The sequence below is a fragment of the Salvelinus namaycush genome, chromosome 3 (assembly GCF_016432855.1).
Source record: "Salvelinus namaycush isolate Seneca chromosome 3, SaNama_1.0, whole genome shotgun sequence".
NCBI classification, from domain to species: domain Eukaryota; kingdom Metazoa; phylum Chordata; class Actinopteri; order Salmoniformes; family Salmonidae; genus Salvelinus; species Salvelinus namaycush.
Genome location: NC_052309.1, coordinates 23,887,808 through 23,901,493, shown reverse-complemented (window position 1 = coordinate 23,901,493; position 13,686 = coordinate 23,887,808). Strand labels below are relative to the sequence as shown.

Here is a 13,686-nt window from a genome sequence, read left to right as displayed (position 1 = left end):
TCAAATGTCTGTATGACACTCACGCTTTTGTCATCCCTCAACAGTATACCGTTTGACATTCAACTTTGGCTCCATCCTTCCCGCATGGACAAGCCCTTAGATGCAACACATTATTCACTATCCCTACCGGCACGTCTGTCAAGCCTCTCTCTCTCCAATGTGCGTCTCCACCATGCATCACAGCTGGCTGCTCCCAGCCTCCCATCCACTCTGCTGGGCCGGCCCTTTCAAAGCCCGTCCTTCAAACCAATCATCCGTGCTAGACATGGAATGTATGTGCCATGTACTGAACACACTAAATCACATACCAGTCAAAACTCATTTGAAAAAACATAATTGCTTTGCTCGAAAACTAATAACACTGACATGCAAAGTGTGAAAACTATTGTAGTTGAATATATGCATTTAATTCCGATCCACTGCTCTTCCAATTCCAATTGAAGCTGTTTATTCTACATAAGACTATTTTAGTTCTTCCTTGTCATCCATTAATTTGTTTATTTCACCTTGGTACTATGTGTTACTGTAGTTAACTGGAGTAATCTCCACAGCAGAGCTTCCTTGTCCTTTCTTCTGAACCATCTAATCAGCTGAAAGCATCCTGTCTTGTCCGTCGTTCTGATCCCTCTCTGATAAGGAACATAGATCCTAATAGATACCACTGAGTTGGATTGTGAGTCAAATATTTGTAGATGTTGTTACTGTAGCTCTTTTGTTGTAAGACAACAGTAGAGCAGATGCACTTTTGATCGTTGGTCTCTAGTGGCACGAGGTAAACTTTAGAAATCTTCAGTTGTTCAAAACAAACCTTCCTTTGTAATGTCTTATACCAGCTCTGCTTTATTCAATGCTAGCGTCATTAGTCTCAGTTTATACATAATGTAGATTCTATGGGGAAGAGAAAGGTATGCAGAAGAAGACAACAACAATGATTCACATATCCACCAAGCAAAATGTAATTCCTCTCTATTAGCATTTCAAGACAACTACAAAAGCTGATCAAGTTTCTCCCTAGAGTCCACTTAATATATTTCAGCAGACACATTCTGGATAAGTTATACAAGCGCAAACAAATATGACTTTGGGTATTCCATACACATAACGCAAAGATATCTCTGGCTTCAAGATCTTTCTTTTAACCTCTAGCCTACATGTTGACAATGCTGTATTCAACACAGTCGTTTTTCTAGTACAGTATAGGGTTAACCCATGGTAAATCATGGTTCAATGAGCAACTCCTTGAATGAAGAAAGAGCTCTTGCTCAGGCCCAAGCCAGGTACTGTATATCCACAAATATTTAGTGTCACTACTGTACAGCATGATACGAGTTATGGTGCATTACTAATATCCATTTTATGGCTGTATCCTCTCCAGTCAAGAAAGAATTTAATCTTCACTCACAAATGTTCGTCCCTTCCTTTCCAACTCACTGCCCCAATACACCTCTCCATGATAGTGAGAGGCCAAATGAACGTGGTCAGGTACTGCGCCTATAGGTTCAGGACATTTCAATGGGCTTGTGTACTGAAATTCTAAATTATTAGTTTTTTAACTGCATCATTTATATCAATACAATTTAGAGACTCAACTAATATATCATGGAAGTTTTAACAGTCGTTCTGCACTGAGTGTACAAAATATTAGGAACACCTGCTCTTTCCATGACATAGACTGACCAGGTGAATCCAGATGAAAGCTATGATCCCTTATTGAAAAAAAAGTGCACTTCAATCAATGTAGATGAAGTGGAGGAGACAGGTTAAAAAAAGGATGTTTAAGCCTTGAGACAATTGAGACAAGGATTGTGTATGTGTGCCATTCAGAGGATGAATGGGCAAGACAAAATATTTAAGTGCCTTTGAAAGGGATATGGTACTAGATGCCAGGCGCACTGGTTTGAGTGTGTCAAGAACTGCAATGCTGCTGGGTTTTTCACCCTCAACAGTTTCCCGTGTGTATCAAGAATGGTCCACCACCCAAAGGACATCCAGCCAACTTGACACAACTGTGGTAAGCATTGGAGTCAACATGGGCCAGCATCCCTGTGGAACGCTTTCGACATCTTGTAGAGTCCATGCCCCGACGAACTGAGGCTGTTCTGAGGGCAAAATGGGCTGCATCTCAATATTAGGAAGGTGCCCCTAATGTTTTGTACACTCAGTGTATAGTCTATACTACTATATGATCAGTATGTTCCTGATAAAAGAAAATGGAGAGTGACACATGACTATAAAGACTGACATTTTATAACGTAAGATCGGGACAAAATACCATGTACAATATAGCTTTCAATAAATATTAGGAAAGATGAGAGGCATAATACAGTAGTTGTATGAGAAAGCCACTGCTGAAGTGGGAGGCTATGGAGAGGATGGGGGGGTCGGGGAAATGATTGCCTTTGTTGTAAAGACTACAATCCATTTGACTACAGGGTACTGTACTGTATGCCAACAGCATCATTTGAGAAGACAAGCATGGGCAGAAGAGGTGGAGACAAATAATTGAATAGAAAATAGGCAGTTGACGTTTGGCAGAATGGGATCTTGGTGCATGGGAAAATACCTGCTCATACAACCACATGATATGAGGAGAAACCTAAATAATATACACTATGAGCCATGGGAAATGTTAATCGAAAACTTCACTTCAAATCAAAAAAAGTATCACCAGTTGAATACAAAGTAAACATAAATAACACAATTATGGTTAGGCAGACATGAAAACAATTGGTTGTTTCAATGCCAATGGGAGAGAGGCAGAGTTCACACTTAACGCAACTAGACAGTAGGGATTAATGATTGTTAAATGGACATAATTGTTTGATGATGAAGAAGAAGAGGATGATGCATACTGGAGATTGTGGTATGCTGAATTCCTCATTACAACCATAGAATCTGACATGAGAAAACTGAAAACGTTTAGGCCTTTAGGTGGTTTCTTTGGGCTCCATAAGGGTCACATGCTGATAAATTATCAAAATAAATTGACAATAAAGGATGATTTAGATACCAAAACATGTACATGGCAAAATGAAACGTAATTAACTTACCATTTTGAAAATATATACACATAATCCCCAATAATGCAGAACAACAGACAGCTGCAGGTCTCATCTAACACAACAAGGACACAACTAAAAGGTAATTAATTAAAAGGTTATCCCTCCCTAGAATAACTCACTAGCATCACCACTGCCACTACCACCACCACCACAACATCCACCACTACCATTACCACCCCCAACACTGTCACTAAAAAACCACTGCCACTACCAATACTGCACCTCCAACAATGCCCTTAGATCAGCTATCAGCTATCAGCCAGGAACCAACATTCCTCAGTGCTTTGCTCCTTGTCCTGGTACATCTCCTCTTATAAACTGCTTATGAGTGTATGTCCTTTGCCCATGTCTATGTATAAACCTGATATTAGAAGGGCCAGTGAACAACAGGCCATATGTACTTACTTCATTTAATGGTTCTAAAACTATGTGATAATGCATTAAGAATTCATAACCAGACCATTAAATAAAGTGTCACCTTGTACTTTTCTGCAAAAACAGCAGGGCATACTCGACAATGACACATACAGTAGTCTTGTGTCTCATACATTTAGTAGGTATGTTTAGAGATGGTCATTGAGCAGGCCAACATTCATCTAGGAATGGAAAGATATGCATACTAATGCTCTTGTTTTCACCACCTTCAGACATCAAATGTCTCAACAATATGTTTCCATATTTCCTTGGACATTAAATGAAAGAATAACCAAACTGCATCTCCCATTAGTTCATGTGTGGGATGTGGAATGGAATATATTTGCATAACTGATTTACTGATTTAAGATTTGGTTCAAACTATCCTCCAGTCTTCAAACTGTGACCTAACCTATAAGATACATAATTTATTGTATCACACAATGCATTCAGTCACTAACAACTGTTTAAAAATACACCATTGATTCATGTGAAACGCAATCAAGTCAGCAGAGTTTCCAGGCAAATGCCCTTGCATAAGGTTATAGGCCTTGAACTGTAAAAAGATATACTGAAATATTAGTAATGGAATAACATAATAACAGAAGGTTTCTTTGTGAAATGAAGGTCTAGAAACAGAAACATTTACTTTAGCACCCCTCTGGTTTAAAGATAGACTATGCAGATGAGTAACCAACTGCAATGAATTGTTAGGATATGTAAGATGGACAGGCCAGGTATTGGTTTAGCATCATACAAATCCAACTGTGTTTCTGTACAATCTGTAAGACCTATTCTGGATCCTAGCTAATGTGCTTGGCAATAAATGCAGAATATCAAAATCAAACTATTTAGAAGTCCTAATCATTTAGAAACTTGCATTTCTGTTTTTTTCTACCACTAAACCCAGTGGTTTAATTTGAATTGAGTGAGAAATAAGGCATAGGGAATGGCTGCTTGGTGGTGTACCATGTAAACCAGTTGAATTCAGTGTACATGACTTCTCAAAACACACTGAGGGCTCTATTTTAACAAACCTAATGCAATGGTAAATCTCTCACAGCCAGAATTATGAGAGCAATAGCTGGCAGTGGCGCGACAGGGCTGGGTTTTGATGAATAAACAAGCTGTAGGTGTGGCAAGGGCTTGGCCACTCACTACCCAAATGAAAAAATACTACAGTACTTACTGTAGAATTGTGTAGTAAACTGTAGTATACTGTAGAATACTATACTACACACTGTAGTATCCCTCGATCATGTGTAGTACTTACTATAGAATGTTGTAGTATAGTATAGAATCCTATAATAAATACTACAGTATTATCAGCAAAAAAAACACTGTAGTAAATACTACAATAATCTTTTAAAAAACACTACAGTCCGCAAAAACACTACACTCTTTTAACTATAGTAAATATTACAGTATTTCATATCCATATACCCTGCCCATTCCCCTACCCCATGTCCCAATTTGTGCAACCCATAAGTGAGAAACATACATGCCAAGTACAAACCATATTGTGTTCCCTACAAGTTATAGAAAAGAGCAGTTCAGAACTATCCATTCAGACCCCAGTCCTACCTACCTACAGGTTATGGAAAATGTGCTCTTTTAGTATTTCTCCAGCAGGTTTCCTCAAGGAGAAAGCCTGCATTTCTAAGTCAAAGATAATAAAACCAAAAAAACGATAGTAAATACTACAGTAATGTCGGCAAAAACACTACAGTAAATACTACAGTATACTACAATCCGCAAATACACAACATTAATTACTATAGTATATACTACAGTTTTCTTTTACTACAGTATTTATATTATAGTTAAGAGTAAATACTACAGTGAATACTACAGTAAAGTCCGCAAAAACACTACATTGAATACTATAGTATTTATACCATAGTATACTATAATATTTTTTCATGTGGGTGGCCAATCAACGCGTTCCATGGTTTAATACTGCATGTGTTTGTCTCAAGTTCTGTAGGTTATTGATGATCTTTGCATTGTCATCAACTCCAATCAAATCATTTAAAAAGAAGATGGAGAACAAGCTATGAAGGTAAAATACTAGGGTTTTAGTACAGGTACAGCCAACTAGCGCAAAAACAATATTGCAATATTGTCAAAACGATACAATACGATATATTGTCAAGAATAATATCCCGATATGTAACTGTATGGATTTTTTCACCCATCACTAGCGCACAGCTCAGACACCCATGAAGACCCCACACAACATGCCACCAGAGGTCTCTTCACAATCCAGAACAGACTATGGGAGGTGCACAGTACTACATAGAGCCATGACTACAGGAACTCTACTCCACATCAGGTAGCTGATGCAAGCAGTAGAATCAGATTTTAAAAAACAGATAAAAATACACCTTATGGAGCAGTGGGGTTCTTTCTGTGAAGAGACACACAAAAGTACAGACACATGCATACACACACTAGCACACGCACTCTACACACACGTACATTGTAATATTGTTGTATGGTGGTATTATACATTTTGTGTTGTAGATATGTAGTGGTGTAACAATGTTATATGATGCACTGTTTTATCTTTTGTTTTATGTGTAATGTAAGTGCCTTAATGTGTTTAGACCCCAGGAAGAGTAGCTGCTCCCTAGTAAATACAAATACAGGGCTTGATATGAAACGGAAAACAAGCAATCAGTTTTTTAAAACAACAACAATATTTCTAAATAGGATGGGGTCAGAAGCATGATATCACAAATCGCTTCTCTCGTTCCATGGCACTCACTGTATGCACATGTAGGCCTAAATGTCTTTATGCATCACATTTGCACATCTACACAAAATACTAGGCCCCTATCAATTGTATCGTTGTGCAAGGCAGATATTTTTTTTAATGCAGTTGATATGGCATTATAGGAGTACTGAATAGTTTGGAGGAGTGTGTGTTTGGTAAGCGGATGAGGGGCACTTTTTGAAAATGGGAATGGATAGCCTACTTGAACAAGCGAAATGAAGTATGCAGTGAATTGTGAATAATTAAAAAGCATGAGGGCAAAAACCTCCAAAATATTTCAAAGCACTCTCAGTAAACCCTTAATTCATAGGCTACTTGGCTAATGGCCAGGATAAAAAAGCACACCTATGCAATGCTGCTAAAACAGCGGCTATGCTTGGTTTTTGCTCAAATTAAACGAAATGGGGGGAAACCAATAGTTTTTTAAATGTTTTTAAATAGGATTCACCGGCACAAGGAATCTCTCTTCCAAGGGCACTGCGCGTCATGGCTGGATAGCCTGCGCTTCCACTCTCAAAATCCATTCCATTATCAGCGGTGTTACCGTTAAGACCGGCTTTTTGTGGGTCTCAAAACTTCCCATTAGCACTGCATGAACCTCACTTTTGTGCTTGTTTTTAAGAAGACACTACAAATATTGCCATCCCTCCCACCTCAGTGCAAGCAAGCTGATGTTAGACAGGTACATTTCCAAACCTGGCTTTAGGGCTGGAAAATGCCAGTGCGCCAGTTTTTACATGACAAAATTGCAAACTAACGTGCGTTTGACACTTGCGCTTCCTTAGTGACAGCCCAAAATATAACCCTCAGACCTACTTGTACAGATTTTTTAATCAATGGCTCTCAAAAATGACCGTGTCCTTTTATCTAGAAAAGTAACTGTTGTCACACTGTTTCTCAGTCTAATACTGGTATTTAGATTTATGAGTGGTGTTTTATTCGGATTATATATTCGTATTGATCTATCGGAGAGGTTCATAGCAATTGATAAGAATATCATCATATATCCATTACAGTACATGAGGTAGGCCTACATAACGATACATGAATATTACTTTTACATTACACATCTGGAGTCTGCAGTAGTTTCATCTAGCCTACTCAACGCAGATTCATATAATTAACATTTTCCAAAAATGCAGTAATGGAAGCTCAACATTGCCTCTGTTCTGACTATATTAGCCTGTGTGTTTCAGGTTGTGCCTGAGAGTAAATGAAAGCTGTGTGTTGATCATACGCAGTGGCCTTATGATATCATATCTAATATCATAATTGCAGGTAACAAATATGTAATAATATGTAATAGTTGTTTTCAACGAAACATAGGTTCCATGTTAGTAAGCTATTACTGGACACCCCTGAGTAACACATATTTGAGTTGCCAGTTTAAGACGGGTCTGTCTTGCACATTGCACAAGGTTGTCAACAGATTGCAGCAACTATACAACCTGCCATAGACAGAATTAAGATATTATTATAAAATAATTTAGTTTCATCCTTGACAGTTGGAACATACTGTATATTCTGTTTCTGGTCATGCCATCAAGTCAAGAGCATTGGCATAACATTTGACATAGCCTACATGTACTTGTTTGCATCTTTACCTGAGGAGCTGATCAACTGATAGCGGGTCTCAAGGATATGTTCTCAGACATTACATAGGCTACTGAATGTCTAATACTACTACCTACCATTGATAATACATATGATACACACGTTTACCATGATAGCCTACATCTAGAAATAGAGCTACATTATAACCTAACCTTACTGTATACAAGTAGCCAAATACGTTTTAATGCACTGGCTCACTGCCCACTGGGAAAAACTGGTTGAATCAACGTTGTTTCCACTCATTTCAACAAAACAATTACATTTAATGACGTTGGATCAACGTGTTAAACTGACACCACGTCATCAACGTTAGGGAATTTCGTATTTTTTCACCCAATTTTTAATCTAAATCCAATTACATGTTTTGTTGATTTCATGTTGAATTCACAACCAAATGTAAATCGAAACTAGGCGTTCAGATCACATATGTGCCCAGTGAGTGACCGGCATGTCAACTCAATGACCCATCTGTCTGTAAAGTTTACGTGTCAGGTGTATAGCCTTTAGCAAAATTGTCATGTTTAGGTAGGTTACCACAGAATGTCTCTTTCCTCAGAGTTGGTATCACCAGCTAGGAACATAAAGGTAATGTACATTAGCATCACGGGCCCACGGAATGAGAATAGCCTGGCCGGCACCTTGTGTGTTGATACGCGGCTATCACTACACTCTACATTCCCGTTTCTCGATACACAATGTTTATGCACCTGAGGCTACCACGATTCACGAGCGATAAGACTATTGCGCGCCGCGTAGAAATTCTGCGATACACAACATCTGAAAGCAGTAGCTAGCCTACTACACAAATGGCTCACCTTTGCGTGATGTGACCATTCCGGAGGCTTATTCCCATGTCATAGCTTCACTTCAGAGAAATAATACGACTGTTGATATTTGTATATGTTGTATCCTCGTGTATCCTTGGAAAATAACGCAATGGTGATGGTTGAGCTACACTCGCTTCAGCTGAATAGGCTATGATGCTCCGGTGAATGTCTCAAAGAGAATTGCAAGACATCGTTTGAAATGTAATGCCGGAACGCGTGTATTAAAAGTTATTAGCTTTTTTTCTAAGGATTATGTTTCAACTGCTCATCTTCAACCAAATCTTCCCCGTTGGACACAATCACCAACTCAGCATCACTGGAATATACCATATGCTACAGAGAGGAAGGGGGTGTGGCACCGGTGACCAATAATTTCAACATCCAACACATTCAGTATATGCCTGCCGAGATTTAAAGCGCGTTAAATTGGAACTAGACAGTATCAGGGTGAAGAGATATTGCTGAACATTGTAAATGTAGTTCTCACTACCTTATAATGGTATTATTGTGTATTATTATACAAAAATACGCTTTTGAATGTTGCAAAATTATCCAAATAATGATTAAGATGATGATCATGGCATTATTATCACTATTATTATTATTGTGTTTGTTGTTGTTATTATAAGTAGGCTATTGTCAAGCCACTTTTTTCAACAGATTGTTACGGTAGACAACCATTAACGATCTGTCTACATCCAATAATGGATGTAGACAGATCCAAATAGGGAGGTGAGTTGAACGCAATCCCTGCCTGTGAACTGGCTGCTTTCTCCGGTTAGTATTCAAGGCTGCTAGCTTATCATGGCTAATTTGAATTGCAATCTGTTTGCGCAAGGGTCCTGCCAGAGGGAACCAAGGACTGAGTCTTATAAACTCTGGGAGGCCACAGCCCTGCCTCTGCTGTGCACCAAGGCAACAAGATTAATCAATACAGCAGATTTAAATACATACAGCCTCACCGCACCATTGAGCTTTATCAAGGACTAATTTCAATGGTGCAAGAAAATAGTTCCTGTATTATGCCATTAAAGCAATAAATATAGACTAAAGCAAACATACAGACAAGGCACATGAGCATAGGATTACTTCCATTACAACTGAGCGCATGTGGCATCTTTAGGTTGCATGCTGTTTAAGCCTAATGATACTGTATATAATGTATAGTTACTGTAAAATCCCTGAACAATTCCCTAACACCATAGTTTGCCATTAGCCCCTGGAAATGACTAGGTGCTATAATGAGGTCCTACAGTAGAGGTAGAGGTGATTGGCCAGTCTTGCCACAGTATAACGATAAACGATAGCTTACTTTTACTAGGTTTTGGTAGAGGGGTGAGATGACGTCATGTAGCAGGCTGAACTTGCAGTGAGTGACTATTCTGATTAATCTACTGCAGCCTAATGAGCTGTACAGTGCTACAGACACAGTAGGTTTCAGAATCATTCAAGGATTTCGTCTGTGAGGATCCTGACTTATTAAACCTATTAAAACATCTGTGAAATATAAATGAAAACAAAACCTTTCTTAACATAAACTATTGTTCAAAGATTTCACATTGTGAGGGTCCCATGTAATGATAATCTTTTATATTTTTGTTTGTTTGTCTGATCTTGTCTTATTATCATCTTGCAGGGTAACAGGCAACATCTAGAACATCAGAGTGAGAAAAATAAATTACAGCTTTCATACAACAGTCCCCGGGGAACATGATAAATAATCTCACGGTGAGAGCATTTTTAACACGGTTTTGATGGGAAATATAATTTTGTGTATACTAGACACTCACGGTTAATGCTTCAACACAAATATAGACTAATGGAAAATAGGAAAATAAGTGGGACTGAATTGGTCTGGCCAGGAAGATTGACCGATGGCTCATTGAAGTAGCCATCAACGCATCAATCAATTCACATTCACTATACCATATGATTTCAGTGGATAAATGTGTTTTTTTAAAGAATGAACAAAAATACATTAATGTACATAGTTTTCATCTTAACTGAACCAAATCTTCAAACAAACATCGACAACAGTGTTTCAAGGGTTTGGTTAATCCCAAACTGAATTCATGTTTCTTGACAATCCAATCAAAATTGGATGTTGATCTGACGTCTTTGCCCAGTGGGGAGTAGGCCTACTCTGTGGTTATAAATGCCAAGGCCTTTGTATGGAACACACAGACAAAGAAGTACTTTAAGATTACATTTTATTTGTCCTTGTGTCAGAGGACATATCACAATTGCATCCGACACACAGTGGCTTGGTAGTTTAAGAAGAAACCAGCACTCAGCCATTGAGACTGAAATCTTTACATACTTACTTAAGACAAGGAAGACGTAATTTTTTTGCTGCATCTCTTTTTCTTAGACAGCTTTCAACACTTTTGTTGCATTTCCAGCCAAGAGAGTGCACTTTCGCAGTCTTTGATCTGGGAGTCTGTGGAAGGACTACTAATCCCGATGCATAGCAGCCTGTTCATTCACCTCACAGAGAAATGGATCAGCCTATCTATCATTCTACAAACGTAGTGCTGGGTCACTCTGACAGCACTAGATGACATTTTAACTACAGCCCATGTCTCCATGCCAAAATTAAAGACTGATGTCAAATCAAGAATATATTGATAATGTCCGTCTTATAACACTAGCATTAGATGTGGAATACACAAAGATCTCTTCGTTTAAAGAGCTACAGTACAGCTATCTTAGGGCGGTGTGACTACATTACAGAAAGTAATTACATTACACTGGATCAGACTGGACAATGTCAGATTGATTTGATGGTGCTCAGACAGCCTTTAGCTTACTCCTCTAGAAAATAGAAACACGGCCAAATGATAGTCCTACAATATGCTTATAGTTCAAAATCACAACCACCCACATCTTGTACTGGTCAGTTTGGGACTGTCTTGCTAGTACTGAGGTGATCACACAATGCTTCGCTCAAGGGCAAAGTACTGTAACCATGCATGTTTCCCAGACAACCCCCCTCACATAAGGTTCCCTCATATCAAACCCAAATTATTCTCATATATAGCCATACCATAACCAAATCTCATGCTAGGTAGCTTGATTTATTTCTGTCAGAGACACTACATGTAAATCAATATATTTTTGAACAGAGGGACAGTTTGAAATTTACTGGAAGTGGGTCTGAAATAGGGGAGGGTTGTCTAACTGTTTTTTTGCTTTGGGGAGGGCTGTGTGTTTTTTTTATTGGTCACTGGGTAGGGTAGTGTGTTTTTTCCCCTGGTTTGCATTGACTATTTTGCAGGTTTTACTATATAATTTCTTCCATCATAGCCACATTTCCTCATCTGCCTCCATGTGCCTCACCTATATCAAGGTGTTTTGCTACTTCCCTTAAGCACTACGCTAACTTTTACTATACCACAGGTCAATATAGTCTACCAGTCTAACTGTCTATCCTGCCCTCTATCCACCATTCATAGTGACAATAGTGGTACTGAGATGGATCATCTGTCCAGGTCTGCAATAGGCTATTAGCAATCATACCACACATAAAAGCATTTAAAGCTGCATCACTTTTCAATATGAATCCACAAGAACAAATAGCAATAGCTGATAGGCAGTGGAGAGGCCAGGTGCGTCATTGCGCATGAAAGAACATTGAAGACATGAGACACGCAGCTCAAAAAGCTCCCCTATTGATCTTGTTGAGGGACAATACAATTATCCTACCTAGACTAGCCTACAACACCACAATGCATAATTGCAATAATTACATTATTGTTTTCAAGTGAGTAATTCTTTTTACTCTAGGTTGCAGTGAAAATATCATTTGAATAATGGCACAAAAGCCCTATGATTTGAATGTTTATTTGATTTGGATCAGCTGTGGGTCTATTAGAAAGGCACAGTAGCAGGCCAGTCTGGCTGTATTTTTACTTTGGATACTGAGATGCGCTGTCTGTTGTGGATCATCATTCTCCCAAGTTGTCCTATAATAATGTGGCCACACATGCCCAGTTATTCAGGAAAGTTTAACACAAGCTCCGCTCCTCTCCAATCCCAGAAGCTATTATTAGCGCACCTAGAACCTAATGCTTCCCTATAGCCTAAATATTTGTCATTTAACTTTTAAAATGTATTACCTTTTATATGTGGCATTAACACAACCAGTAATAATGTTTTAATCTGATTAGGATACTACAAAAGTCTCCTGTAGGCTTGCGCATATTCGTCCAATATAATTCCAGCATCCTCAAAATGGCTTGACATTAACCAAGTTTCCATCCAACCTTTTTATGCGAGTAAAGTACATGTTGGATAACAAATGTCAAGACATCATGGGAAAGCATGCAGTTTATTAGGCTACATATGAAATAATGATGAACTTCACAGGGTGGTGAAAGTGCACAGAGATGAGCTTGATGCTCCTTATTCTGGTGGGTCTTATTCTGGTGACATGATGATCGATGCTTGGCTGCCGTTTGACAAATACAAATGATCTCACAGTTTTGTCCATAGTAATCTTATCATGCATAATAATCTCATCATGCAGGCTATACCCACACTGTATCTGTGAGCTGTTGATTAGAGCGCACGTGCCAATACTAGAGTAAACACATTCGTTATACCTACGCAACATTTTTGGGACAAAACCATCAGTAGACCCAGTAGTTGAAAATGTGATGGAAACCCATTTCACTTTTATTTTTTATTAGGTACATGGGAATTTAACCACGAAAGTCAATTGGATGGAAACACAAGAGATGTCCACCAGCGTAATACCAGAGCCAGAGATTCTAATATTGACTGTTTTAAATATAAGAGTCTATCTGGGAAGAACACATTTGTGTATACCAGCGCTGTTTAGTGGAACAAACTACCACAGCAACTCAAAGCCATACCAAAAAGAATGTCAAAAGCCGGCTAATGTGTGAACAGCATAACCTTTTTCTGTCTGTATCTCTGTAATTTGTCTGTGTCTATGTAATTGTATAAGTATTTTTGTAAAAAATAG

General features: G+C 38.5%; 1 non-coding gene across 1 annotated transcript; it reads left to right on the top strand.

Moving 5' to 3' along the window:
- Positions 1 to 5,078: 5,078 nt before the first annotated feature.
- On the top strand, positions 5,079 to 5,131 carry LOC120045215. Its single transcript, XR_005476647.1, has one exon. It is a non-coding gene; the product is annotated as a U7 small nuclear RNA (small nuclear RNA).
- The last annotated feature ends 8,555 nt before the right edge of the window (positions 5,132 to 13,686 follow it).